The sequence below is a fragment of the Bos taurus genome, chromosome 26 (assembly GCF_002263795.3).
Source record: "Bos taurus isolate L1 Dominette 01449 registration number 42190680 breed Hereford chromosome 26, ARS-UCD2.0, whole genome shotgun sequence".
Classification (NCBI taxonomy): domain Eukaryota; kingdom Metazoa; phylum Chordata; class Mammalia; order Artiodactyla; family Bovidae; genus Bos; species Bos taurus.
Window position 1 is genome coordinate 4,065,565 of NC_037353.1, and position 27,558 is coordinate 4,093,122.

Sequence of the window (27,558 nt, forward strand, 5' to 3'; positions counted from 1 at the left end):
CAATTCAATTTAGCTCACTTTGATTGGCCTACCTGTTGTGAAGTCTGAGTGAATGAAGTATACAATGGCATAACTCTATGCCATATTGCTTCTATTGAAACCAACTTACACAAGGCAACATAGAAGTAGTTTCAAAGAGGAATGCTCTCCAAACCATATGTGGGTCTGTACTGGGAACAGAATCAATGACAAAAAAAAAAAAAAAAAAAAGATCAGGTGGCACTACCATTAGCTTCTCTCCACGTTCAATTTCCATTTCTTTTCCTCATTTATATTACCGTCCTCTCTATATTTTTATTTTCTTCCTACTGCTCTGTTGTTGTTTATTTATTAAGTAGTGTCTGACTCTGTGACCCCATGGACTGTAATCCTCCAGGCTCCCTGTCCCTGAGATTTTCCAGGCAAAATACTGGAGTGAGTTGCCATTTCCTTCTCAAGGAGATCTTCCCGACCCAGGGATTGAGCCTACATCTCCTTTATGGGTTCTTTACTGCTGACAGGTGGATTCCTTAGTGATGAGTCACTAGGGAATCCCACAACTGTGTTTGCTTCCTTCTTTGTATACAATGCACAATTTACTTGATTCATTTTAACACAGGGGAAATATGCTGTAGAGAGTAGAAATGGCCTCTAAGTTCAAGATGGTACTGGAAAAAGAAATTCTCGCATAGCTACATGACCAGCAACAATAAGTCATCTCTCTGTGCTTTTGTTTTTTCATCTTCAAAATGAAAACATTCTTGGTTGTTTACAAGTCATTGTGAGGACTAGAAAAAAATCTATATAAAGGAGAAAGTTTGCTGTGCTAAACGATCAAATAGCTAAGAAGTGTCAGGAGGGTTTCTTCTAAAGAGGGAGCTATGATCCTTCCTACAGGATTTTAAGAAAGCAAATATCAACTGTGAAAGTATTTTTAAGAATTTGTACATTTTACACTTGTGACAGATACTTTGAAGAAAGACCCTTATATTAAAAAGATTGTTAAGAAAGAGAATCTCACTTCCAACAATGAATATTCCTTCTTTTTTATTTTATAGCCATCCAGCCCTTGTTTAAAATGTATAAACCTCATTTGTATACATTAAGAACAAGAAAGGTAATAGCAACATTTGAAGTACTGACTAGAACTTTTGTGTATATGTATCATTTAATAGAATTCTCAGGCAACCTACTTTGGACAATGCTCATTTATTGCTATTTCTTATTAACTAATGGGACTTTGTAGAGTTTTTCAATTACAATTCAGCATTATCCAAAATACAATGTATTTCCATAAATCCCAGGTTTGTGGAGTTTATTTTAAAGCTTAACAAATTGTGAGCAGATCAAATACTTGAACTGACCTCCGTTTTATGTGTATCACTTGATACACAATAATTAAAGCTTTCATTTTTAAAGCATTGAGATTTGAACATAAAAACAAACTCTGAATATAAATATGTGAATATTTTTAGAGTACTGTGAATATGACCCAGCAGTAGGCACACAGCAGATTTTGAGAGCCTTTACAATGCCCACAAAACAAAAAAAAATTTACAGTTTTTTATATGAAAAGGTCAGTTTTCATCACAATCCCAAAGAAAGGCAATGGCAAAGAATGCTCAAATTACCACACAATTGCACTCATCTCACACGCTAGTAAAGTAATGCTCAAAATTCCCCAAGCCAGGCTTCAGCAGTATATGAACCATGAACTTCCATATGTTCAAGCTGGTTTTAGAAAAGGCAGAGGAATCAGAGATCAAATTGCCAACATAGGCTGGATCATGGAAAAAGCAAGACTGTTCCAGAAAAACATGTATTTCTGCTTTACGACTATGCCAAAGCCTTTGACTGTGTGGATCACAATAAACTCTGGAAAATTCTTCAAGAGATGGGAATACCAGACCACCTGACCTGCCTCTTGAGAAACCTATATGCTGGTCAGGAAGCAACAATTAGAACTGGACATGGAACAACAGACTGGTTCTAAATAGGAAAAGGAGTACGTCAAGGCTGTATATTGTCACCCTGCTTATTTAACTTATATGCAGAGTACATCATGAGAAATGCTGGGCTGGAAGAAGCACAATCTGGAATCAAGATTGCTGGAAGAAATATCAATAATCTCAGATACGCAGATGACACCACCCTTCTGGCAGAAAGTGAAGAGGAATAAAAAGCCTCTTGATGAAAGTGAAAAAGGAGTGAAAAAGTTGGCTTAAAGCTCAACATTCAGAAAACGAAGATCATGGCATCCAGTCCCATCACTTCATGGGAAATAGATGGGGAAACAGTGGAAACAGTGTCAGACTTTATTTTTTCGGGGGCTCCAAAATCACTGCAGATGGTGACTGCAGCCATGAAATTAAAAGATGCTTACTCCTTGGAAGGAAAGTTATGACCAACCTAGATAGCATATTCAAAAGCAGAGACATTACTTTGCCAACAAAGGTCCGTCTAGTCAAGGCTATGGTTTTCCCAGGAGTCGTGTATGGGTGTGAGAGTTGGACTGTGAAGAAAGCTGAGTGCTGAAGAATTGATGCTTTTAAATTGTGGTGTTGGAGAAGACTCTTGAGAGTCCCTTGGATTGCAAGGAGATCCAACCAGTCCATCCTAAAGGAGATCAGTCCTGGGTTGTTCATTGGAAGGACTGATGTTGAAGCTGAGACTCCAATACTTTGGCCACCTCATGCAAGGAGTTGATTCATTGGAAAAGACCCTGATGCCAGGAGGGATTGAGGGAAGGAGGAGAAGGGGACAACAGAGGATGAGTTGGCTGGATGGCATCACCGACTCGATGCGCATGAGTTTGAGTGAACTCTGGGAGTTGGTGATGGACAGGGAAGCCTGGTGTGCTGTGATTCATGGGGTTGCAAGGAGTCAGACACGAGTGAGCGACTGAAATGAACTGAACTGAAAATGTATCTTGTAAAAATGCTTTCTTTATATGTTTATATGATATCAATGGTTAAGAGAAAACGTAATCATTGGAAAATTATCTCCCAGATTCCTCAAGTTAACCAAAAGCATTGCCTCAGCAGCAATTTCCATAGATTTATTACCCAGGTTTGCTTCTTAGTTTCCAATGTGTGTCAGGCTGAATATTTTTCTCTATTGATGAATAAGTGAAAGTGTTAGGTACTCAGTCCTGTCTAACTCTGCTACCCCACAGACTGTGTAGCCCACCAGGCTGCTCTGTCAATGGAATTCTGCAGGCAAGGATACTGGAGTGGGTTGCCATTCCCCCCTCCAGGGGATCTTCCTGACCCAGGGATACAACCCACATATCCTGCATTGCAGGCAGATTCTTTGCCATCTAAGCCACTAGGGAAGCCCTGTATTGATGAATCAACCCCCTTAAATGAAGAGAATGTAGAAATAGGAAAGAAAATCTGGATATGAAAATTCTACACATGACCTGATTTCTTAGGAAAATTCTCTTACCTCCTTGTTCTACTGGTACTTTTAATTTCATTTGTTAAAAGTTTGTTTTGGGCTTCCCTGATGGGTCAGACTGTAAACAATCTGCTTGCAATGTGGGAGACCTGAGTTCGATCCCTGGGTTGGAAAGATCTGCTGGAGAAGGAAATGGCAACCCACTCCAGTATTATTGTGTTGCCTGCAGAAGTCTATAGACTGAGGCCATTGTCCATGGGATGGTAAAGTCAGACATGACTGAGTGACTAACACACAAATCTTTATTTCCCAGAAAAATTGGTAACTGGGTGTGCACCTCTATGTGGAAGTCAATTTTCCAAATAAAATTTTATGAGGATACACACATTTATGATAATAACAATATGTACATTTTAGTAAAGTATAAATTTTTAGCTAGGCCTGTGTTTTTCCTAGGTGCCTAAGTCTTCCATAGCAATTTCTAAGAAATATGTGTGTTAAAGGTTATTTTCCCTCAGACTTGGAATATAATAGGTGATAGGACATATATCCAAAATACAAAAGATTTATAGAAAGCAAGGGAAGGATGGAGTTATGTTACATAGCCTTCAAACATAAAGGGTATTTGCTGTTTCTCCATGTGAGTAGAGATTAGCTACAGCTACTATCATTAAATGTATTCTAATGAAAGATCGCCTCTATGTGAATTCTAGAAACACAATATGGTAAATAGTTTTATGTCTGCACCCGGTTTGGTGTTAGGGCATGTGAATTTCCAGATATTTCAAAAGAATTATACAAGGCCAGAATAGGAATTAGCCATGCAATAGAAACTTTTATTGAGCACCTATTATATACCAAGCACTTTAATGTCTTTCTCCATTAAGTCTTCCTAGAGATAGATATTACTCTATTTTACATATAAGGGAAAATAAGCAGAGGGAAACTAAGTCATTTGCCCTGGATGATAAGTAGCACAGATAATAAGTAGCAGATCTAGAAATGGAATGAAGGCCAAATAAGGCCAGATCCAAGCCTTCTCTATTCCCATAAAACTGATGTCAAGCATTACATTTTACTGCTTCATGTTGCATTATGATACAGCAGAAAATTACTTTATTCTGAGACATACTTCAGAGACAAAGAAAAACAACCGAAAGAGAAATATTTGGGCAGTTACAGACAACTGAAGGGAACTTGAGGAAGAAAATAACAGATGGTCACATGTAACACGATAAAAAATTGCTAACTGAATTAGGTGAAAGTGAAGTCTTTCAGTCGTGTCTGACTCTTTGGGACCCCATAGACAAGTAGCCTACCAGGCTCAGCAATCCATGGGATTTTCCTGGCAAGAGTACTGGAGTGGGCTACCATTTCCTTCTCCAGGGGATCTTCATAACCCAGGGATTGAACCTGGGTCTCCTGCACTGCAGACAGATGCTTTACCATCTGAGCCACAGGTACTAATGACAATCATCTTAAAATGAACATCCTAGTTAAGATCTGGTCAGCACTATTTGGTTAGCAGACATATAACATTTATCAATTTACATTAATGAGATTAAAAATAAGTGATTTTAAATTTAATTTTCTCTTCTACCTAACATAGTCTTGAATTTTATCCATGTAACCTTAGCTATGTCTATAGTGCAAAACTAAATTAACAAGGAGGAAGGTGAAGAGTGTACTCCAAATAAGTGACTTAAGAATTATCTCATTTTGATAATGTTAAGGTTACCAGATTTACTCTATGTGCTTTCATGCAGATTGCCCACTGAATATTTATATGACCACCCACTAATGGTAATTACATCCAGCTTGAGTAAACACCAAATTTTCATCTGAATTCAGTTAAGGATAAATAATTTGGTACTAACAAGAAAGTAATATCTCTGCTTTGCTTTAATTTTCAAGGTAAACAAATTAAAATTTTCAGATTCTTAATAGTGTTATCCTGCTTCATAGTGGATTCATTGTTGTATTTATCCTGCTTAGAGGCTCAGAGCTAATGAGCTTAAGATCATGTATTTGAGCCCTTTGGAGACCAATTAGTTTAATATATTTTATAATTCTAGGCTTGCCTAAATCCTAGACAGGAATCTACAATGTATGTTTTGGTTACCCAGAGAAACAAGAAAAAAAAAACCTGTGTTGAACTAAATAAATCATGAATACCTCCTTAAAAAAATCTTTCTCAAATGCAAGCTTATGTGAGAGTAGCCAGAAGCAATAAAAATGCATGGTAAAACAGTGACAAATTACAGAATTTAGGAGTGAAAGGCTGAAAGTATTTTTTAGAGTGGTTTGCTATTGAAATATGAAGGCAGTCTGATATTTGAGCCTACAGAGAAGACAATGGCATCCCACTCCAGTACTCTTGCCTGGAAAATCCCATGGACAGAGGAGCCTGGTGGGCTACAGTCCATGAGGTCGCTAGAGTCGGACACGACTGAGCGATTTCACTTTCACTTTTCACTTTCATGCATTGGATAAGGAAATGGCAACCCACTCCAGTGTTCTTGCCTGGAGAATCCCAGGGACGGGGGAGCCTGGTGGGCTGCCGTCTATGGGGTCACACAGAGTCGGACATGAGTGAAGCGACTTAGCAGCAGCAGCAGTGAAAAAAAAATATGCAGTTTTCAAACCAGAGAAGAAATTTGGTATAAGGAGGAAAGAAGAAGGATAACTCTGTTCAATGGGGTAAGAAAAGAGAAACAAGCACTGGAAAATAAGACAATAGAAAAGCACTAAATAAAATAGTAGCAACAAATACAAATGCACACACACTTTATCATAATTACTATAGATTCATTTAACTCATCAGTTAAAAGATAATTATCAAACTGAATTTAGAGTAAAACTAGCTATGCTATTTGTAAAAGCATCCTTAAAACATAAGGATATTTAAACCTTGAAAGCAAGTGAATGAAAAATATGTGCCCACAAAAAACAAAAATAAGAATAGGACTGTGATATAAATACCAGATAACACTGAAAGAAGAAAAAAAATTCTAAAGACAAAGTGGTTCTGTATGCTAATAAAGCTTTCATTCCCATCAAGAAGAAAAAGTATTCTGAACTCGTATGGACCTATGTACATTATTTTCAATATATATAAAACTGAGAGAAATGAAAAAAGAAATAGACAAATATACTAGGATTATAGAAATTTTTGTCATACCTCTCTCAGTAGTTGGTAGATTAAAATGACCAAAAAAATAAACAGGTTTATGTCAGATTTAGATGTGAACAAAATAATTTACAAAGCTTTATCTATTCTGTGCTATTTAAATCTAACAACTGAAAAGCATCTGTTTGCTTTTTAAGTGCACTTGTAAAAAAAATTACAACATATACTGACATAATAATTGTTCCAGCAAATTTCAGAAAATATATACCAAATAGAATATGTTCTTTAAATGCAATGTTATCAAGCTAATAAAATGTAAATGTAAATGTAAATGTGAAGTCGCTCAGTCACGTCTGACTCTTCGCGACCCCGTGGAGTGTAGACCGCCAGGCTCCACTGTCCATGGGGATCCTCCAGGCAAGAATACTAGAGTGGGTTGCCATTTCCTTCTCCAGGGGATCTTCCCGACCCAGGGATCGAACCTGGGTCTCCCGCACTGCAGGCATACCCTTTATCCTCTGCGTCATCAGAGAAGACTAAAAATCGATAATAAGCTAGAAATTGTTAACAATATTATAAAATGTAAAACAATCTTATAAAAATGTATGTATTTGGGAACAAATTCCTACATAACTTTTGAATCAAAGAAGAACACAGAGTAGAAAATCAATAATATTTCAAATTGAAATATGAGAACACCACATGTCAAAATTAATGCAATATACCTAAACTGGTATTTTTAAGTTGATTTAGTGTTTAATATTTATGTTGAAAATAAAATACTGAAAAAAAAAAGAAAATAAAATACTGAAAGTTAAAAGTGAACTATACTATCAATTAATAAAAATATAAAGGGATCAACAAAATAAGATAGCATAAAAAAAAAGGAATATAAGATGGAAGCTAAGAAAATTAAATATTATATAATAAAGAATTTCTGTATACCTAAAATGTTGCAAAGATGAAGAAGAATACTAAACATATTGCAAAATTGATCACAGGGAGAAAAGAGACTGAAGATACAGTAATTAAACAATATTAGGAATGGAAAAGGAGACTTACTAGGGATCCAATACATATATAGATTTTAAAATATTTTGAAATACCATAAAAAGTTATCTTTGTCAACAATTCAGGCATTGAAAATTGTACAAATTCATAAAATATTAAAATTTTAAAAACTAAATGTTATTTAGAAATTATGAAAGAGTTTATAAACATTGCCAAAACTTTAATTTGTGATTTGAAATCTTTAGATAAAAGGAAAAGGTCAGTTTTCATTTCAAACCCAATGCTCAAACTACCGCACAATTGCACTCATCACACATGCTAGTAAAGTAATATTCAAAATTCTCCAAGCCAGGCTTCAGCAATATGTGAACCGTGAACTTCCTGATGTGCAAGCTGGTTTTAGAAAAGGCAGAGGAACCAGAGATCAAATTGCCAACATCTGCTGGATCATGGAAAAAGCAAGAGAGTTCCAGAAAAACATCTATTTCTGCTTTATTGACTATGCCAAAGCCTTTGACTGTGTGGATCACAATAAACTGTGGAAAATTCTGAAAGAGATGGGAATAACAGACCACCTGATTTGCCTCTTGAGAAATTTGTATGCAGGTCAGGAAGCAACAGTTAGAACTGGACATGGAACAACAGACTGGTTCCAAATAGGAAAAGGAGTACATCAAGGCTGTATATTGTCACTCTGTATATGCAGAGTATATCATGAGAAATGCTGGACTGGAAGAAACACAAGCTTGAATCAAGATTGCCGGGAGAAATATCAATAACCTCAGATATGCAGATGACACCACCCTTATGGCAGAAAGTGAAGAGGAACTCAAAAGCCTCTTGATGAAAGTGAAAATGGAGACTGAAAAAGTTGGCTTAAAGCTCAACTTTCAGAAAACGAAGATCATGGCATCCAGTCCCATCACTTCATGGGAACTAGATGGGGAAACAGTGGAAACAGTGTCAGACTTTATTTTTCTGGGCTCCAAAATAACTCACTGCAGATGGTGACTGCAACCATGAAGTTAAAACATGCTTACTCCTTGGAAGGAAAGTTATGACCAACTTAGATAGCATATTCAAAAGCAGAGACATTACTCTGCCAACAAAGGTTCGTCTAGTCAAGGCTATGGTTTTTCCTGTGGTCATGTATGGATGTGAGAGTTGGACTGTGAAGAAGGCTGAGGGCCAAAGAATTGATGCTTTTGAACTGTGGTGTTAGAGAAGACTCTTGGGAGTCCCTTGGAGTGCAAGGAGATCCAACCAGTCCATTCTGAAGATCAGCCCTGGGATTTCTTTGGAAGGAATGATGCTAAAGCTGAAACTCCAGTACTTTGGCCACCTCATGTGAAGAGTTAACTCATTGGAAAAGACTCTGATGCTGGGAGGGATTGGGGGCAAGAGGAGAAGGGGACAACAGATGATGAGATGGCTGGATGGCATCACTGACTCAATGGACATGAGTCTGGGTGAACTCCAGGAGTTGGTGATGGACAGGGAGGCCTGGCGTGCTGCGATTCATGGGGTCGCAAAGAGTTGAACATGACTGAGCAACTGATCTGATATGATCTGATATCATAAGAACTGTTTTAGTGAAACCTTCTAGCAAACATTCAGGGAACAGCTAATACTTATCTGATCAAGGTAAACATACCCCCTTGGAAAGCTTTAAAAGAATTTCCCCATGTAGTTCTATGAAAGTTATATGAAATTGTTCATTTAGTTGGTGTACACAGAGTCCTTTAACTGTTTATGTTATGCCCAGCAGTGACAACATTTCTTGTTGATACTTCACACGAAGTACTGCATGCTTCATGTTGATACTGCATGAGTTTTACCAGCAGTTTCTTCTGTCAAGGATACAAGATACGGGTATTCTTCTTACCCGTGAGTTACACAAGCCAATATCTAGTTGACATAGTTTTTGAGTCATAGCAAGTTTTCAGAATAAGTTATGCATGTTCATCATGCATCACCAAGGCAAAACAGCTGCTATTACCCTCTCTACTAATTTGTTTGTTCACATATCCATGTATCTGTGTGTGTATAAACGTATAGACATATATTCAATCCAATCATTTTACCATAGTTTAGAAGTTTAGAAAAATAACTAAGTTCCTCACCAGGCTTATCTGGTGGCTCAGCGGTAAAGAATCCACCTGCCAGTATAGGAGATGTTGAGTTGGGAAGATCCCCCTGGAGAAGCAAATAGCAACCCACTCCAGTATTCCTGCCTGGGTAATCCCATTGACACAGGAACCCTGCAAGCTACAGTTTATGGGCTTGCAAAAGTATCAGACATAACTTAGTGACTAAACAACAAATTCCTCACCACTGGGATACCCCTGACTAGCTTTTAAACTGTCATGCCTGACTGACATGTACATTGGCATGTACATGCATTCCCTTTGGTCATTTCAGTGTTTAGTATTTTGCATATCATTCCTGATTATATACATCATTCTATAAATAAACCCGTTCTAACTTAGCATCTTATGTAAATTTTTCTTATGAATTCATTTGCAGTAGCCATTGTTCCTCTGAAGCCATTTTGACTATGATACATTTAATGGTTGCCTATTTCTTTGACTTCTTGGTTAAGAGTTTTAAGTTTAAAGTGTTAATATTTGGTCTTTGAGAGGAAGCCAACTTTATTCACTGCTATTTAGAAATATTTATAATCCTTTGCAAATATATTAAAAAGCCATTCATTCCAAAGCATACATTGGTAGAAAGAAAGAGAAGAAAAGTAATCAGTACTGAACTGTTAACCAAACACCTACACTAAATGAGTAGCCATATGTGAATTTCTTTATCTTTATATATGCATATGAATTATTCACTTCAGGAGTTATTCTTGCTTTTCTCTCCACTGGAAATCCAGTTCAGTTCAGTTGCTCAGTCATGTCCAAATCTTTGTGACCCCATGGATTGCAGCATGCCAGCCCTCCCTGTCCATTAGCAAATCCCAGAGTTTACTCAAACTCAAGTCCATCGAGTCAGTGATGCGATCTAACCATCTCATCCTCTGTTGTCCCCATCTCCTCCCGCCCTCAATCTTTCCCAGCATCAGGGTCTTTTTGAATGAGTCAGCTCTTTGCATCAGGTGACCAAATATCAAAGTTTCAGCATCACCATCAGTCCTTCCAATGAATATTCAGGACTGATTTCCTTTAGGATGGACTGGTTGGATCTCCTAGCAGTCCAAGAGACTGTAAAGAGTCTTCTCTAACACCATAGCTCAAAAGCATCAATTCTTAAGTGCTCATCTTTCTTTATAGTCCAACTCTCACATTCATACATGACTACTGGCATAACCATAGCCTTGACTAGACGGGCCTTTGTTGGCAAAGTAACGTCTCTGCTTTTTAATATGCTCTATGTGGGTCATAACTTTCCTTCCAAGGAGTAAGTGTCTTTTAATTTCATGGCTGCAGTCACCACCTGCAATGATTTTGGAGCACAAGAAAATAAAGTCTGTCAGTGTTTCCACTGTTTCCCAATCGATTTGCCATGAAGTGATGGGACCAGATGCCACAATTTTGTTTTCTGAATGTTGAGCTTTAAGCCAACTTTTTTACTCTCCTCTCTAACCTTCTCTCACCTGTTGATGGAATTCCAGTTGAGTTATTTTCACTGTTTTCACTGTTTCCCAATCGATTGACCATGAAGTGATGGGACCAGATGCCACGATCTTGGTTTTCTGAATGTTGAGCTTTAAGCCAACTTTTTTACTCTGTTCTCTCACCCCTCTCACCTGGTGATGGAATTCCAGTTGAACTATTCCAAATCCTGAATGATGATGCTCTGAAAGTGCTGCACTCAATATGCCAGCAAATTTGGAAAACTCAGCAGTGGCCACAGGACTGCAAAAGGTCAGTTTTCATTCCAATCCCAAAGAAAGGCAATGCCAAGGAATGCTCAAACTACTGCACAATTGCACTCATCTCACACGCTAGTAAAGTAATGCTCAAAATTCCCCAAGCCAGGCTTCAGCAATACATGAACCGTGAACTTCTGAATTTTCAAGCTGGTTTTAGAAAAGGCAGAGGAACCAGAGATCAAATTGCCAACATTTGCTGGATCATGGAAAAAGCAAGAGAGTTCCAGAAAAGCATCTATTTCTGCTTTATTGACTATGCCAAAGTCTTTGACTGTGTGGATCACAATAACTGTGGAAAATTCTGAAAGAGATGGGAACACCAGACCACCTGATCTGCCTCTTGAGAAATTTGTATGCAGGTCAGGAAGCAACAGTTAGAACTGGACATGGAACAACAGACTGGTTCCAAATAGGAAAAGGAGTTCATCAAGGCTGTATATTGTCACCCTGTTTATTTAACTTATATGCAGAGTACATCATGAGAAATGCTGGACTGGAAGAAACACAAGCTGGAATCAAGATTGCCGGGAGAAATATCAATAACCTCAGATATGCAGATAACACCACCCTTATGGCAGAAAGTGAAGAGGAACTAAAATGTGTCTTGCTGAAAGTGAAAGAGGAGAGTGAAAAAGTTGGCTTAAAGCTCAACATTCAGAAAACAAAGATCATGGCATCCGGTCCCATCACTTCATGGGAACTAGATGGGGAAACAGTGGAAACAGTGTCAGACTTTATTTTTCTGGGCTCCAAAATCACTGCAGATGGTGACTGCAGCCATGAAATTAAAAGACGTTTTTACTCCTTGGAAGGAAAGTTATGACCAACATAGATAGCATATTCAAAAGCAGAGACATTACTCTGCCAACAAAGATTCGTCTAGTCAAGGCTATGGTTTTTCCAGTGGTCATGTATGGATGTGAGAGTTGGACTGTGAAGAAGGCTGAGCGCCAAAGAATTGATGCTTTTGAACTGTGGTGTTGGAGAAGACTCTTGAGAGTCCCTTGGAGTGCAAGGAGATCCAACCAGTCCATTCTGAAGGAGATCAGCCCTGGGATTTCTTTGGAAGGAATGATGCTAAAGCTGAAACTCCAGTACTTTGGCCACCTCATGTGAAGAGTTGACTCATTGGAAAAGACTCTGATGCTGGGAGGGATTGGGGGCAAGAAGAGAAGGGGACGACAGAGAATGAGATGGCTGGATGGCATCACTGACTCGATGGACGTGAGTCTGGGTGAACTCCGGGAGTTGGTGATGGACAGGGAGGCCTGGCATGCTGCGATTCATGGGGTCACAAAGAGTTGGACACGACTGAGCAACTAATCTGATCTGATCTGATCTCACCTTCATCAAGAGGCTCTTTAGTTCTTCACTTTGATGTCAGGTGGTATCCTCTGCATATCTGAGATAATTGATATTTCTCCAAGCAATCTTGATTCAAGCTTGTGCTTCATCCAGCACAGCGTTTCTCACGATGTACTCTGCATATAAGTTAAATGAGCAAGGTGACAATATACAGCCTTGACGAACTCCTTTTCCTATTTGGAACCAGTCTGTTGTTCTATGTCCAGTTCTAACTGTTACTTCCTGACCTGCATACATATTTCTCAAGAGCTAGGTCAGGTTGTCTGTTATTCCCATCTCTTTCAGAATTTTCCACAGTTTACTGTGATCCACACAAAGCCTTTGGCATAGTCAATAAAGCAGAAATAGATGTTTTTCTGGATCTCTCTTGTCTTTTTCCATCATCCAACAGATGTTAGCAATTTGATCTCTGGTTCCTGTGCCTTTTCTAAAACCAGCTTGAACATCAGGAAGTTCACAGTTCACATATTGCTATAGCCTGGCTTGGAGAATTTTGAGCATTACTTTACTGGCGTGTGAGATGAGTGCAATTGTGCGGTAGTTTGAGCATTCTTTGGCATTGCCTTTCTTAGGGACTGGAATGAAAACTGATCTTTTCCAGTCCTGTGGCCACTGCTGAGTTTTCCAAATTTGCTGGCATATTGAGTGCAGCACTTTCACATCATCTTTTAAGATTTGAAATAGCTCAACTGGTATTCCATCACCTCTGCCAGCTTTGTTCATAGTGATGCTTCCTAAGGCCCACTTGACTTCATATTCCAGGTGTCTGACTCTAGGTCAGTGATCTCAGCATTGTGATTATCTGGTTCATGAAGATCTTTTTTTGTATAGTTTTTCTGTGTATTGTTGGAAGTCCAGATTATTATATTTCAAAGCATATAATTTCCTATTTGAAAAAGCAGCATGTTTTATCTCTCAGTACCTAATCAATTACAGTTTACTGACTTTTTATAAATTCTATTTCTGTGTGTGTGGGAGTACTCTACTCTTTTGAAATATGCATCCTCTTTAATTCCAAGCTCTCATCTCTCTTAACCAATCATTCACAAATGACTTCCATTTCTGCTGCAAGTTCTCTTCCATCTTTTCTTTTCAGACCATTCTCACTGCCACTGCCTTCATATCTCCATTCCCTTGACCTTGCTAGTCCTAAGGTGTTAGTTGTGCTGACCCTAGCCTCTGGTTCCTCCAGTCAAACTGCCCCAAATAGTTGCCTTAAAAATACCCACATAATCTGATTATTTATCTGATCACCAACCCAAAACCAACCATTGCTGAGGGTGGTAGGGACTCTGAGCCTTGGCTTCTTGTAAATCTCAGCTCTCCAGGTACTGGAAGATTCCGCTTCCAAAGGAGTGGCTTATAATAGCTCTAACTGAGAGTTCAGAATACTCTAGGTTTACGTTCTCTCAGACAGTTGTTGTACTTTATCAAACAAGCTTTGAAAATAGTCTTTCACATTGAGTGGATCAGAATTTTTTTTTCACTCTATAAGTTTTTGAAGCTCAAAAAATTGTTTGTATCTTTTCTTGCTTTGCATTGATTCTTGAAATTGTACCTTTTAACATTGGTTCTGAATGGATTTCTTGCTTGAAAATAAGATCTGATAATATCTGAAAAGTCTGTTCTTTCAACTACTATATCCAGAAAGAGGACAAAGGGAAGTTTTCAAGCAGAAAGATTTCTATACTAATTTCTGTAGGAAATCTCTTGGCATTGTAATTACTAAAAGTGTTGGTAGGATTTAATCCAGTAATAGTTATTTGCAAAGAGAGGTAGTATTTGTGGCAGTCGGACACCTTTTTTTCCAAACAGTTTTAATTTCACTGATTTGCTTATTCTTAAGCTCTTGAGAGATTTAACATTTTCTAAACCTTGAACTGAACTGAAACCTTAGTTTCCTTACTATATAAAATTTGGATGTCATAGTATCTACCCCTCACAGAATTTTAAAAATTAAAGAAGTTGATTCATGCTCAGCACAACTACCACCGTCTGAGGGCTCAATAAACATTTATATTACCATATTGTTAAAAGATACACAGTGATACTATGCAGTAAAATTTGAGATCTAGGAAAAGATGTGCATTTATGATTGAGTTTACTCTCTGAAGTGAGAATTTCATCAACTTTTCAAAAACCTGTACTTTTACTAGAGCCGTAAACTGGAACTTCTGGACCTTGGACTGATCCCTCTCCCTAGCAATCCTTGATTAATTTGATCTTATACTGTCAAAGTAAAAATAGAATGAATATCATTGGTAGTCTTCTTAAATAATTACTAATTGAAGACAACAATGCATTTGTAAATATAAAAAGATCAAGAATAAAGGATTTTCAAAGTACCATTTTATTTTTGAGATTCTATGAATAGTTTTTTTAATTTATTTTTTGAACTGGATCTCTTATTTCTTTTTTTATCTACACTACATGGCATGCAGGATCTTAGTTTCCCAACCAGGGATTGAATCCCTGTAGTGGAAGCACAGAGTCTTAACCACTAGACTTCCTGGGAAATCAAAAAAATATTTTTTTATTCTTAAATATATTCCATTTTATCAGCAAATTCATTTTTAGAGCCATAGCGAATAACAGAAGGTTTTTAAAATGAGAAGTTTTGGGAACTTCTTGGTTAAGAACTCAGTTGGTTGCACTTGAGGAAAACCTTTATGTTTTTTGTATATTAGATGTAGATTTCATCTTTAAGTTCAGTTATTCTCTTCAGTGGACATCATATTTCTTTCAAAGGTACTGAAAGGTCCAATCTATTTAGTATTTTTGAAGATATTGTATCTCTATCTATTCAGTGAGAAAGATACTGAAAGATCATGGCTCCTATCTCACCCAACAGTTGTTTTGGCCAGAGGGTGATCCTGGGATGAGAGGAAAGTCTACAAATATCTGAGCAGAGAAGCTTTACTTTTTCGCATTTCCTACTGCTATTCCTAACGTTGATTCTCTGTGACTCACAGTCCACCACTGGCAAGTCAAGAATCTTCTTCTTCCTTTATTTTAAAGTGTAAATAATAATAGGACTTACCACTTAGGACATTAGATTCCTTTCCAAAATGATAAGGACTTAGCACTGTTTTAAGGACTAAGTGTGTGTATGTATGTGTATATATGCAAATATGAGATTCATATACTAGCTGACACATCTTTGGGATGGTTTTAGTCACTGCCTCCTATATAGTGTTACAAACCTCTGTGCATAGTTCTATAGGCACTCTGTCTATCAGATCAAATCCCTTCAATCTATGTGTCACCTTCACTATACAGTCATAAGAGATTCATTTAGGTCATACTTGAATGGCCTAGTGGTTTTCCCTACTTTCTTCAATGTAAGCCTGGTTTGCAACAAGGAGTTGATGAATAAACTGAGCCACAGTCAGTACCAGGTCTTGTTTTTGCTGACTGTAAAAATCGTCTTCATCTTCAGCTGCAAATAATATAATCAATCTGATTTTGCTATTGACCATTTGTGGAGGTCCATGTGTAGAACCGTCTCCTGTATTGTTGGAAAAGTGACCAGTATTTTCTCTTGACAAAACTCTGTTAACCTTTGCCCTGCTTCATTTTTGTACTCCAAGGCCAAACTTGACTGTTATTCTGGGTATCTCTTGACTTCCTACTTTTACATTCCAATTCCCTGTGAGGAAAAAGATACTCTTTTTTTTTTTTTCCTTTTTTTTTTTTTTTTTGCTGTTATTGCTGTTAGTTCTAGATGGTGTTGCAGGTCTTTGTCATATAACCAATTCAGTTCAGCTTCTTCAGCATCAGTTGTCGGGGCACAGACTTGGATTACTGTGATGTTGAATGGTTTGCCTTGAAAATAAACCAAGACCATTCTGTTGTTTTTGTGATTGCACAAATGTACTGTATTTAGGATGACTCACAAGCAGAAATCAAGATTGTTGGGAGAACTATCAACAACCTCATATATGCAGATGAAACTACTCTACTGGCAGAAAGTGAAGAGGAACTAAGGAATCTCTTGATGATGTTGAAAGAGAGTGGAAAAGCTGGCTTGAAACTCAACGTTCAAATAACCAAAATTATGGCATCTGGTTCCATCACTTCATGACAAATAGAAGGGGAAGAAGTAGAAGCAGTGACATACTTTATTTTCTTGGGCTTCAAAATCACTGCAGACATTAACTGCAGCCATGAAATTCAATGACACTTGCTCCTTGGAAGAAAAGTTATGATGAACTTAGACACATATTAAAGAGCAGAGACATCACTTTGCTGACGAAGTTCTGTATAGTCAAAGCTATGTTTTTTCCCAGTAGTCATGTGTGGTTGTGAGCGTTGGACCATAAAGAAGGCTGAGCACTGAAGAATTGATGCTTTTGAATTGTGGTGCTGGAGAAGATTCTAGAGAGTCCCTCGGATTGCAAGGAGATCCAACCTGTCAGTCCTAAATATTCAATGGAAGGACTGTTGCTGAAGCTGAAATTCCAGTACCTTGGCAACTTGATGTGAGGAGGCAGCTCATTGGAAAAGACCTGATGCTGGAAGAGAGTCAAGGGAAAAGGAGAAGTGGGTTGCAGAGGATGAGATAGATAGCATCACCAACACACTGAACATGAACTTGGGCAAACTCTAGGAGATAGTGAAGTACAGAGGAACCTGGTTTTCTGCTATCCCTGGGGTTTCAAAGAGTTGGTTATGACTTAGTAAATGAGTAACAGCACCTGACACATTAAAATATCTCAATAAATAATAATATTACTATAATTATAAGAAGAATCAGTAATCCAAGAATCAGCTATCACCCTAAGGCTGAGGACACAAATTAAAGTGGAAGGAATTACAGAATTTGGAAACTTAGAAAACAAAGTCTGCAGAACTGACACTCCACTCATTACTTTGAGAGGGGAAGCAGCTTGATGTGTTTTAGATTCTAGAAGGAGCCTTGAAGGACTAGAACCCAGACTGTTCTTTGGGGAGGATGCCCAGGGCATGCTGGTGTCAGTGTTTTACAAATGTGTGATAAGACTGGTTTTGTGAGTGTTGGTGGAAAAAAAATGTTAATAAGATTCAGTTCAGTTCAGTCTCTCAGTCATGTCCGACTCTTTGCAACTCCATGAATCGCAGCACGCCAGGCCTCCTTGTCCATGACCAACTCCTGGAGGTCACCCAGACTCACGTCCATCGAGTCAGTTATAACATCCAGCCATCTCATCCTCTGTCGTCCCCTTCTCCTCCTGCCCCCAATCCCTCCCAGCATCAGAATTTTTTCCAATGAGTCAACTCTTCACATGAGGTGGCCAAAGTACTAGAGTTTCAGCTTCAGCATCATTCTTTCCAAAGAACACCCAGAGCTGATCTCCTTCAGAATGGACTGGTTGGATCTCCTTGGAGTCCAAGGGACTCTCAAGAGTCTTCTTCAACACCACAGTTCAAAAGCATCAAGACTTTGGCGCTCAGCTTTCTTCACAGTCCAACTCTCACATCTATACATGACCACTGGAAAAACCATAGCCTTGACTAGATGGACCTTTGTTGGCAAAGTAATGTCTCTGCTTTTGAATATGCTATCTAGGTTCGTCATAACTTTCCTTCCAAGGAGTAAGCGTCTTTTAATTTCATGGCTGCAGTCACCATCTGCAGTGATTTTGGAGCCCAGAAAAATAAAGTCTGACACTGTTTCCCCATGTATTTCCCATCAAGTGATGGGACCACATGTCATGATCTTCGTCTTCTGAATGTTGAGCTTTAAGCCAACTTTTTCACTCTCCTCTTTCACTTTCAGCAAGACACATTTTAGTTCCTCTTTACTTTCTGCCATAAGGGTGGTGTCATCTGCATATCTGAGGTTATTGATATTTCTCCCGGCAATCTTGATTCCAGCTTGTGCTTCCTCCAGCCCAGCATTTCTCATGATATACTCTGCATAAAAGTTAAATAAGCAGGGTGACAATATACAGCCTTGACATACTCCTTTTCCTATTTGGAACCAGTCTGTTGTTCCATGTCCAGTTCTAACTGTTGCTTCCTGACCTGCATATAGGTTTCTCAAGAGGCAGGTCAGGTGGTCTGGTATTCCCATCTCTTTCAGAATTTTCCACAGTTTATTGTGATCCACAGTAAAAGGCTTTGGCATAGTCAATAAAGTAGAAATAGATGTTTTCTGGAACTCTCTTGTTTTTTCGATGATCCAGCGGATGTTGGTAATTTAATCTCTGGTTCTTCTGTCTTTTCTAAAACTAGCTTGAATATCTGGAAGTTCACGGTTCACACATTGCTGAAGCCTGGCTTGGAGAATTTTGAGCATTATTTTACTAGCGTGTGAGATGAGTGCAATTGTGCGGTAGTTTGAGGATTCTTTGGCATTGCCTTTCTTCTTGATTGGAATGAAAACTGACTTTTTCCAGTCCTGTGGCTACTGCTGAGTAGCCAAATCTCTGGCATATTCCACGTTCAAGGTTGGGAGGGGTGGTGGTGAGGAGATACCCCTCGTTTAAGGTAAGGAGCAGTGGCTGCGCTTTGCTGGAGCAGCAATGAAGAGATACCCCACGTCCAAAATAAGAGAAACTCAAGTAAGATAGTAGGTGTTGCAAGAGGGCATCAGAGGGCAGACACACTGAAACCAGAATCACAGAAAATTAGTCAATCTAATCACACTAGGGCCACAGCCTTGTCTAACTCAATGAAACTAAGCCATGCCCTGTGGGGCTACCCAAGATGCGCAGGCATGGTGGGGAAGTCTGACAGAATGTGGTCCACTGGAGAAGGGAATGGCAAACCACTTCAGTATTCTTGCCTTGAAAACCCCATGAACAGTATGAAAAGGCAAAATGATAGGGTACTGAAAGAGGAACTCCCCAGGTCAGTAGGTGCCCAGTATGCTACTGGAGATCAGTGGAGAATAACTCCAGAAAGAATGAAGGGATGGAGCCAAAGCAAAAACAATACCCACCTGTGGATGTGACTGGTGATAGAAGCAAGGTCCAATGCTGTAAACAGCAATATTGCATAGGAACCTGGAATGTCAGGTCCATGAATCAAGGCAAATTGGAAGTGGTCAAACAGGAGACGGCAAGAGTGAACATCGACATTCTAGGAATCAGTGAACTATAATGGACTGGAATGGGTGAATTTAACTCAGATGACCATTATATCTACTACTGTGGGCAGGAATCCCTTAGAAGAAATGGAGTAGCCATCATGGTCAACAAAAGAGTCCGAAATGCAGTACTTAGATGCAATCTCAAAAACGATAGAATGAAAAAAAAAAAAAAAACGACAGAATGATCTCTATTTGTTTCCAAGGCAAACCATTCAATATCACAGTCATCCAAGTCTATGCCCCAACCAGTAATGCTGAAGAAGCTGAAGTTAATAAGATTAAATGGGTGCTATTAGGAGGCACTGGGAGCTATTGGTAGCATTGTTAGGTAAAGGACCATGGGTAGGAACAGAGAACAAACAAGGAGAGCGCTCTTTTGTGTCTTTCAGCCTTGTCTTCTCCCTTTGTCCTCCCTGTTCAAAAGATGGAGTCAATAAGTTAAAAAATGTGGTTTATGGAGTTCCAGAGCCAGTACCACAAAGAAATGTATAAACAGTGTGAAGTAGGATGGCAATAGGTTAGTTATTGGCACAGTCCTGGGTCTGTAATAGAAAATAGTGCTCGTCTTTGGTGTTATTCCCAATTGATTTTAGTGATGCTCATTAAAATAAATTCTGAAGTCTTATTTGTACTTAGCAGGAAGAAGTCTTTTAAAAATTAGCAATATCTGCCATGGGTGACAGAAAGGTGAGAAGCACCCTACTTTTTATTTGCTGCCCCTACTCCAGCAGCAAATCCTGGTGGAAGTTCATCCCTGGGGCTGCTTTTTTCATTCACCCCATTCAAGGTATAGTTATTGATGACTTGGGGTAACTTTGAATGTCAGTAGTTTCCAGTATCTACTTCAAAAGTGACAGTAGCCCTTGGCAATGATGGCTTCTAGGAACTGCATCCATTGATAGTTTTCATCTCTTCAAGAATTCTTTATCCCCAGCTCAGCAAATAGCTCAGCTATAGACTAAGTATTATCTGCAGGAAGGAACACATTTTATATAATTGGTTGAAATTTCTAGTGATACGTTTGATACTATGAAATCTTTCAAGAAAATTACTGAAAGCCATTAGTTTCAGAATTTTCTGTGTGGTGGGAGAAGGGGTGACAAAACCCTTAATGCGCTGAAGGAGTAGCACAGGAGAGCTAAGCTTTTATTACGCCAAATAAGGACACTGAAAAGCACACAGGCTAACTGATCTAGTAAATTCTCATTGCATATAAAACAAAAATCTATTTTCTACCAAAAAAGTTGAAATCATAATCTAAAAAGGAAGAAGAGGTCTTTCAGTTAATATCTTTCACTTTGTGAGTAACTCAGTTGCTAATCTTTATTTTCCTCACACTTCCACCTATCGTTGGAATTTCATTAATGAGCATCAGTTGTGTGTGGATGAGCACTGAGAAATATCTATGTCAGAATAAATGTTCTTTATTTTTCTGCAAAACCACATATTTAGTATACTGTCATCAAGCTTCATCCATGTTATATGTCAGAATCATTTAGGCTGAATGATATTCCAGTTTTTAAATCAACTTTACTGAGGTATAATTGCTATGCAAAACTGCACTGGTTTAATGCATACAAGTTTATGATTTGGGAGCTATGTTTGCATCCATGAATTTATTACCATAACCAAGGTAATAGGCATGTCTCTCACCTCTACAAGTTTCCATGTCAGTCACAGAAAGGTAAATACTATATGATCTGCTTACATGAAGTATTACACTTAACAGTAGTCAAATTCCTAGACATAGAGAGTATTTAATAGAATAGTGTTTGATGAAGGCTATGGGAGGGGGAGGGAGAATTTTCTGTTTAATGAATGTGGAGTTTCAGTTCAGGAAGATGGAAAAATTCTAAAGACGAATGGTGGTGAAGTTTGCAAGACAGTGTGTGCAGAGTCAATACCACTGAACTGTACATATAAAAGTGGCTAAAATGGTAAACTTTATATTTTACAAAAAAAAAAAAAACCTAAAAAAAATCACATATTCAGTATACTACAGAGATGACAGTTCTTTAGCCAATAAAAAACATTCCATTTTTCACTTGTCCAAAGTATTTGAAATATACGAGATTTGTAATAATTTTCAGAAGGTATGACCTATTAAGTTACACTGAGAGGCTTTGTTCTTAAAAACAATCCAAGATGATATATGAAACATAGTCCTTATATCTTCACTGTGGCAATTAATAGATAAATAAGACATTATCTTGAAATAAGATATTTTCTAAGCAATTTTATGCTGTAAGAACTACAATCTGTTATATTCAGCCTTAAAAGAAAGAAGTGCACTAAAGTGAATTTGTTATCCTCTAAAATTTGCCATAATCTCCATATAATAGTCATCAATTTTAGAGAATTATGAAACATTTGACATATGGTTGATATCATAAAGTCAACAGGTTTATTAAAATATTAGATGCTTAAGAAAGGTCCCTGATAATTATACCACACTGGAATGCCAATTATAAAGAAGAGAATATTTCAAGAAGATAATGTAATTTCTAGGAATAAATACTAGCTAATTAGGCTTTTCAGTTTGCAGAAGTAGATGGGGGAAGGTATTTGCCCTTTCTACATCATCTACTCTGCAGCCCCTAATCTTGCCTGGAAAATCCCATAGACAGTGGAGCCTGGCAGGCTGCAGTCCATGGGGATGCAGAGTCAGACAGAACTTAGCAACTAAACAACAACAACAGCAATGGATAAAGGCTTTTAATGATAGTTTTGTCTGGGAACCTAGAATCAAAACTCAGTGTATTAATATCATGACATTTAAAAAATTCAAAAGACATGTTCTTTGCTTTGACAACGTCAAATGTGAGAATGTGATATTACTCTATAAATTTACAATATATTACTCTTGGGGAAACTGTGTAAAGGGTGCACTGGATCTCTATATCATTTCTTATATAAGTGAATATAAGTTCAAAATAAAACTTTTAATTTAGAAGAAAAGTTACTTTGTAAACAACAGTCCATCTATAAAAACTCAACTTTATCTGCAACTTACAGTGCAATTATTGAAGAGCCATGATTCTTAGAGAATTGCATAGCAATTAGTAGCAAAGTTAACCTAGTCTTCCTGGCCTTTCTCTCTTCCTTCTGTAAGTGGTTAATAGTGTGAATTAGGGAAAAGGATGCTATTTAAAGAGTATGAAGAGACAAAATTTCATAATTTTTAAAAGTTGGTTTGCAGTTTAAATGTTCTCTCCTAATTTTTAAGGAAAAAGTTCTTATCTTACCTGATCAGAAAATGGTAGAGATTGATACTGCTGATATCTTAATTTTTTTTAATTTTATTTTATTTTTAAACTTTACATAATTGTATTAGTTTTGCCAAATATCAAAATGAATCTGCCACCGGTATACATGTGTTCCCCATCCTGAACCCTCCTCCCTCCTCCCTCCCCATACCATCCCTCTGGGTCGTCCCAGTGCTCTAGCCCCAAGCATCCAGTATCGTGCATCAAACCTGGACTGAATCTCGTTTCATACATGATATTTTACATGTTTCAATGCCATTCTCCCAAATCTTCCCACCCTCTCCCTCTCCCACAGAGTCCATAAGACTGTTCTATACATCAGTGTCTCTTTTGCTGTCTCGTACACAGGGTTATTGTTACCATCTTTCTAAATTCCATATATATGCGTTAGTATACTGGATTGGTGTTTTTCCTTCTGGCTTACTTCACTCTGTATAATAGGTTCCAGTTTCATCCACCTCATTAGAACTGATTCAAATGTATTCTTTTTAATGGCTGAGTAATACTCCATTGTGTATATGTACCACTGCTTTCTTATCCATTCATCTGCTGATGGACATCTAGGTTGCTTCCATGTCGTGGCTATTATAAACAGTGCTGCGATGAACATTGGGGTACACGTGTCTCTTTCCCTTCTGGTTTCCTCAGTGTGTATGCCCAGCAGTGGGATTGCTGGATCATAAGGCAGTTCTATTTCCAGTTTTTTAAGGAATCTCCACACTGTTCTCCATAGTGGCTGTACTAGTTTGCATTCCCACCAACAGTGTAGGAGAGTTCCCTTTTCTCCACACCCTCTCCAGCATTTATTATTTGTAGACTTTTGGATCACAGCCATTCTGACTGGTGTGAAATGGTACCTCATAGTGGTTTTGATTTGCATGTCTCTGATAATGAGTGATGTTGAGCATCTTTTCATGTGTTTGTTAGCCATCTGTATGTCTTCTTTGGAGAAATGTCTATTTAGTTCTTTGGCCCATTTTTTTGATATCTTAATTTTTTTTTTCGAAAAGTTTTAAAGGGAGGAAGATAAGTAGCTGGAAAGAATTTAAGCTGAATTACTTTGCTGTAACCTTGTCTCTGAGAAATAGTTATTCTTTTTGCTTAGGTAAGTGGCTTATGTAGTAAAAGAAGAGATGGAAATTTCAGAGTGACTACTTAAACACTCTTTGATGGAAAAAGAATCACAGTTACAAATAAAAATATAGACAAAGAGTTATAGAATTACTTGAGTAGGAATAATAATTTTCTTATTTCTTTCTCAAAGATCACTATGACACAGTGTTCTTATTAATATTCTTTTGAAATTCAGGGTAGCTATTCCTGTCCATCTGTCATTGTTTTCTCTACAAAAGCGTCCTCATGATTTAATATATCCATAATCAATATAACTGATAAAGGTGTGTTTTGGTAGGAGCCTACTATGCAAATCAAAAGCTTTTTTAGAGATATGCCAACACTACTTTTCTCAGACCATACATTTATATGGCTTATGGAAGCACAAAAGATTGTTGTTGAAGTGCAGTCACTAAGTTGTGTCCAACTCTTTATGACCCCATGAACTGCAGGACACCAGCCTTCCCTGTCCTTCAGTATTCCCCGGAGCTTTCTTAAACTCACATCCATTGAGTCAGTGATGCCATCCAACCATCTCATCTTCTGTTACCCTCTTCTCTTCTTGCCCTCAGTCTTTCCCATCATCAGGGTCCTCTCCAATGAGTCAGCTCTTCACATCAGGTGGCCAAGTATTAGTGCTTCAGCATTAGTCCTACCAATGAACATTCAGCATTTATTTTCTTTAAGATTGACTGGTTTGTTCTCCTTGCTGTCCAAGGGACTCTCTAGAGTCTTCTCCAGCACCACAGTTCAAAGCATCAATTCTTTGGTACTCAGCCTTCTGTATAGTCCAATTCTCACATCATTAAAGATTTTATTTAATGTTATACTTTTACTTTGGTATTTTTAACAGTATATAATTTAATTGCATTTTACCATGAACTTTATACTTAGAAATTGAATATACATTTGTGTCATTATTATTGTTACATGTTTTACCTATGGTTATAGCCAGGAGTCTGCTGTAATGGAGAGAGAATTTGTGAGGCTATGAGCTTACTTGAAGGCATTAAATACAAAGAAGAAAGAAATAGTCTGAAAGGTACTCTGAAAGAGAAAATAGGACTTACTTTTGAAACAAGGTAATGGGGTCGGAGAAGGCAATGGCAACCCACTCAAGTACTCTTGCCTGGAAAATCCCATGGACGGAGGAGCCTGGTGCGCTGCAGTCCATGGGGTCGCGAAGAGTCGGACAAGCCTGAGCAACTTCACTTTCACTTTTCACTTTCATACACTGGAGAAGGAAATGGCAACCTACTCCAGTGTTCTTGCCTGGAGAATCCCAGGGACGGGAGCCTGGTGGGCTGCCGTCTATGGGGTCGCGCAGAGTCGGACATGACTGAAGTGACTTAGCAGTGAGGTAAGTTCAGGTTGTTGCTGTTACTCTTCAGTCATCTAGTCATGTCTAACTCTTTGAGACCCCATGGACTGTAGCATGCCAGGCCTCCCTGTCCCTCACCATCTCCTGAAGTTTGCTCAAGTTCATGATCATTGCATCAGTGATGCCATCCAGCCATGTCATCCTCTGACACTCTCTTTTCCTTCTGCACTCAATCTGTCCTAGCATCAATGACTTTTCCAGTGAGTCAAATTTGTGCATTAGATGACCAAAATATTGGAGCTTCACCATCAGTCCTTCCAGTGAAAATTAAGGGTTGATTTCCCTGAAGATTGATTTGATCTCGTTGCTGTCCAAAGGACTTTTCAGAAGTCTTCTCCAGTACCACAGTTGAAAGGCATCAATTCTTTGGTCTTCTGCCTTCTTTATGGCCCAGTTCTCATGACAATACATGACCATTGGGAAGACCAAAGCCTTGACTATATGGACCTTTGTCAGCAGAGTAATGTCTTTTCTTTTCAACACACTGTCTAGGTTTGTCACTGCTTTCCTGCCAAGAAGCAACTGTCTTCTGATTTCATGGTTGAAGTCACAGTCTGTATTGATTTTGGATCCCAAGAAGAAGAAATCTGTCACTAATTCCACCTTTTCCTCTTCTATTTGCCATACAGTAATGGGGCCAGATGCCATGATATTAGTTTTTTTTTTTTTTTTTTTAATATTTAGTCCTAAGCTGGATCTTCTACTCTCCCTTCACCCTCATCAAGAAGCTCTTTAGTTCCTCTTTGCCTTCTGCCATTAGAGTGGTATCATCAGCATATCTGGTGTTGTTGATGTTTCTTTCACATATCTTGATTCCAGCTTGTAACTCATCCAGCCCAGGATTTTTCATGATGTGCTCAGCATATAGGTTAAACAAACAGAGTGACAGCAAACAGCCCTGTCATACTCCTTTCTCAATCTTGAACCAATCGGTTGTTCTAAGGATTATCACTATTGCTTCTTGACCTACATACAGGTTCTCAGGAGACAGGAAAGATGGTCTGCTATTCCCACCTCTCTAAGAGCTTTCCACAGTTTATCATGATCCACACAGTCAAAAGGCTTTAGTGTAATCAATGAAACAGAGATAGATGCTTTTTTTCCCTGAAATTTCCTTGCTTTCTCTTAATCCAGTGAATGTTGGCAATTTGATCTCTAGTTCCTCCTCCTTTTCTAAACACAGCTTAGACATCTGTAAGTTATTGGTTCCCATAATGCTGAAGCCTAACATGCAAGATTTTAAGCATGAACTTACTAGCATGGGTTAGGTGTACAACTGACTGATGGTGAGCACATTCTTTGGTACTACCCTTCTTGGGAATTGGGATGAGGATTGACCTTTGCCAGTCCTGTGGCCATTTCTGGGTATTCCAGATTTGCTGACATAATGAATGAAAAACCTTGATGGCATCCTCCTTTACAGATCTGAATAGTTCTGCTGGAATTTCATAGCATCCGCTAGCTTTAATAACAGCAGTCCTTCTTAAGGCCCACTTGACTTCACACTCCAGAATGTCTGGCTCTGGGTAACTAACCACACCATCATAGTAATCTAGCTCATGAACATCTTTTTTATACAGTTCTTCCATGTATTCTTTCCATCTCTTGATCTCTTCAGCATCTACTAGGTCTCTATTTTTATCCTTTATTTTACCCATTTTTTTTAATACATGTTGATATGGAACACTCCCTTGATGTTTCCAATTTTCCTCAAGGGATCTCTAGTCTTTCCTCTTTTGTTCCTTTCTTCTATTATTAAGCATTGTTCATTGAAAAAGCCCTTCTTGTCCCTTTTAGCTATTTTTTGGAACTCTGTGTTTAATTGGATATACCTTTCCCTCTCTCTCTTGCTTTTTGCTTCTCTTTGTTCTTCCACTATTTGTAAAGCCTCCTCAGATAACCACTTTGCCTTCTTGCTTTTCTTTTTCTTTGGGATGGTTTTGTTCACTGCCTTCT